The sequence below is a fragment of the Calidris pugnax genome, unplaced genomic scaffold (assembly GCF_001431845.1).
Source record: "Calidris pugnax isolate Ruff unplaced genomic scaffold, ASM143184v1 scaffold211, whole genome shotgun sequence".
Taxonomy (NCBI): Eukaryota; Metazoa; Chordata; class Aves; order Charadriiformes; family Scolopacidae; genus Calidris; species Calidris pugnax.
In genome coordinates this window covers 2,751,004-2,755,113 of record NW_015091083.1, presented here as the reverse complement: position 1 = coordinate 2,755,113, position 4,110 = coordinate 2,751,004, and positions in this window count along the sequence as shown.

The window sequence follows — 4,110 nt, the reverse complement described above, 5'->3', positions numbered from 1 at the left end:
GAGGTTTCTCTATAACTAGGGTTTGCACTTGGCAGAGGTCAGTCAAAGATCTGCAGAACTGCCACGTATAAAATAGTTCTGGTCAAAGGGCTCATTGGCTCAGGATGGTTGCAAGATCCATTAGAAAAGTGGTCCCCACTGCTCCCTCAGCCACCCCAGCAGTTGACAAGGACATTTGTTGCTTGCTTGGGTCACTCCCAGGTTGTCCATGATCTCAGGATCACCTGTGTAGGAACCCTCTGGAGGAGCAGAGCCTCAGAGGGCCAGGTGTCCACACAGCTGCCTCTGTGGGGTCTAGCACAAGGAATTATGTGTATCAGTTGTCAACAAATAAGCTTTCTTGTTGACAAATACTGCTGTTATTTTCACCTGAGAGCTGAAAGATCATGCTCTTCCCAGGTGTCCCTTTACTTTTGAAGTAGAACTCTTCTGCCATCAATTTCATCCTTGGATGAAGGGGAAATCTCTCAACAGTTTTCACAAGAAACGTTTTCTGCCTGTCCTGGTTTCAGCTGGGATGGAGTTAATTTTCTTCCTAGTAGCTGCTGTGTTTTGGATTTAATATGAGAATAATGTTGATAACACATATTGTTTTATCTGTTGCTAAGTAATGCTTATATTAAGTCAAGGACTTTTTCAGCTTTGCATAGAAGCTGAGAGGGAGTATAGGCAGGACAGGCTGGCCACAGGAATATTCCATACCACAGACATCATGCTTAGTAGATAGATGGGGGCTGGCTGGGGGACGGGAATCTTCAAGCACTGTGTAGAATGGGCTGGGCAATCAGTCACCAGGTGGTGAGCAATTGCATTGCATCACTTATTTTGTATATTCTTTTACCATTATTATTGTTTTTCTTTTGTCTTCTGTTACTATTCTATTAAATTGCCTTTATCTCAGCCCACTAATTTTTTTCTTTTTCTCCCTCTTCTCCCTATCCCACTGAGGAGGGAGACTGAGAAAGTGGCTGCATAGACCTAGTTGCTGGCTGAGGTTAAACCACAACACTGTGTCCCACTGTTATCTTCCTCTGATATGGATCCTGCTGCAATAACATAAACCTAAGCTTCGTTTTATGCCAGCTGCAGCTTTCTCCAGCTCTTGCAGATGTGAAAGCAGGACACCTGTGTGAACGACGTGAGCATCCTTCCTCAGCCCCAGCACTGTTGCAGACACACCATTACTCACTTTCACTCCAGTCCACACACAAAAGGCATCTGCTGCAGCTCAAGTTCTTCAAAACCTTAACGTGAATCTCCTCCTCCTTCAAAGGATCCATAACAAATCAGCACATCTGCCTGGAAACTCTTTCGTGATTTTGGAGATTTATTTTGGCTTAACACTGCTGTTGATGTACATGTTGGCCAGGTTCTCTTTCCTCTGCTACCAGACATGGGGACAGTGCTCGTTGCCCATTTCAGTAGATTCAGCCTGATAAAACCATATGCCTCTCTGGCTTTGAAGCTACGAAATATCGAACAGTTGATGCTACAGACTAATACCTAATATTTTAGGTGTCAGAACAATAAGAATAACAGTATAGGTACATGCAGATTTGACTTGCTTTGAATTTCTTGTAGTTGTGGAGAAATGGCTGTAAACCTAACAATGATAGATGCCCCAAATCTTTGTGTACAAACTCTCTGTCTCAGAGAGCAAGTCAGCTCCCTCCTTGAAAATTCACTGGACAAAAATGGGATATTTTTGTCAAACATTTTTTTTAAATATAAGAACACATATTTCAAGCCCTTTGAACTGAAAACAACTTTGGTTCATTGAAATATTTTGCAGAAACACTTTTCCATATTTTGATCAGCTCTATTTATAACTGTGCTGAAGACCATCTCTACCACCATCAACTGGTATGTTTATAGCCATCTGGATCACAGGCTACTCATGTTTTTAACATGCTTATTGCATCTATTGATGATTTGTTAACCCTCTAGAAACAGCAGGTACGCACTGTACAAAAGCCACAAAGAGGAACCAGGTGTTCAATTCTGACCTTCCCACCTCTGTTCACACACTGCTGGATATCACCAGCACTCCAGCTTGATTTAATTTAATTTTATTTTAAAATTTTACATCTGAGTGCTTCAAATCATCAGTCTTCTGGGTTTTATTTCTTGACTTAAGAAAAGAAATGAATTTTTCATATTCTGAGAGCAGCTTCATTAATTGGAAGCAGTGGGTAAGCAGAGGGGCCCGTTGGAAATTCACACTATAATAGGGGAACCAAACGCAGAACTCCCTCCTGCTCTGCTCCCAAGATGCTATCAGAAAAAGCAATGGCCCTGGTTGCCCTTGAAGAGGGCCTCAAGCACAGTGCAATTGGAGCAGCTGATTTTATCCTGTGGTTAAAGAAAGCTCCTGGGGAACAACATATTGCTGTTTGATTGGAAGAGCACTCAATTGTCTAATGAAGCTGTTATCCTCTATTTAGTCAGAGATGAGAAAAGGAAATCTTTATGTATCACTTCTATGTAACAAAAAAAGCTAATTAGAGAAATCAGACCCTCAGGGGTAAAATAAAACCACCACTAAACAAGGCAATGGTAGCAGTGAGTAAAAGTGAGCAGAAATCTTGGCTCAGCTCTGCCAGCTGCTCTGTTTACCCAGCCCACAGGCTCACATTCACCCTCTGCCTCACTGTGCTGCATCCATCAAGAGAAGGTGCTTCCCCATTTTTAAGGGGTATTGATATTTTCATTTTCATCTCCCATATTAGAAGCATCCCCTTACCACCACAAAGGACTTTGGCGTATGTTTACTAGTATTGTTACAAGATCATCAGGTGAATAAGAAGAAGCTTGACGCCTCATTTACCTTCATTTTTTGTTAAACTGTAATCTTCATATCCACTCCTTAGTTCACTAGGATTCACATGGACTTTGGAACAACCCAGAAACAGGTGCTTTGCTTCAGCAGGAACAATGGGCTTTGCTTTGAAACCTTTAGATACATATAAGTTACTTTAAAAAAATACAGGACTCTTCCCTATTACCAGGGTGACCTTGCATGGTGCTTCTATTCCTATTAACATCCCAGGATGACACCGTCATTTTTCTTGTATGGATTAGTTTGAAACTTTTCTTTGGATCATTAGAACTGAATGATGAGTTTGTACTCATGGGAAAGTTCATTTTGCAGTCACTGAATGCTTGCAGCCAATGGTCCCTGCTACAGTGATAAATGGATGCTTAAAATAAAGAACTTCCTAAGACAGGCATTCATCCAACCTCAAAGCCTCCATTTTACCCACAGAGACTAAGTATTATGAAATGCTTTTAACCCCCTCAATATCAAGAACACTGCAGTTATCCTAATTTCATACCTTCAATTTACAATAACATTTTTCTTTTGAATAAGAAATGAGAGGGCACAGGGTTTTATAGGGGATGATGTTTGAAGTGGGCAACAGAAAGGACTGGCTGATGGGTGTGCTCAGTGCTACGAGAGGCTGTGCAATAGCCAGGGATTGTGCTGGCCAAGGCCCATGTCATCCACACACCATGAGATGCTGGGCAAGACCATTCAAACCTCTTTGTTCCTTTTAGTAATTCCCATTATTTATGCTTTATTTTCTCCTCTCCAGAGTATCCTACCTGACATTTTATTAGCCTCCTCCCTACTAGCCATCCAACTTTCCTTTAAAACTCTGACCCAGTTCTTTGTTTTTCATTCCAAAGGGCTTAATTGCATCCTGCACTTACTCAGAACACTATGTCCCCACACCACCCTCACCAACACCAGAGAAGTTTCATCTGCTTTAATGTGCAACTTGGGATGTTCAAGCTTTACATGCTTGCCTGCTATAGGTATCCTCTCTAACCTACAGAAGGGCGGGTGCAAAGACCCAGTATGGCTCATCCAAGCCTTTGTAGGAGGTCTGCAGTGTAAACAGGGAGCAGGACCGTTCTTTCTTGAACTCCAGATTCATCACCCTCTCCAGGAGGCTCCCCTGGACTCGACTGCCAGTCTACCATCCCTTCAGTTGAATATCCACATGCTTTTCTGTCGTGCTTTGGCTACCAAGGGGATGTTTCAATAGCATTCTCAGCACAGACCTTTGTTTTCTGCACAGTATTTTGTGCCCTATATCTTCCTGC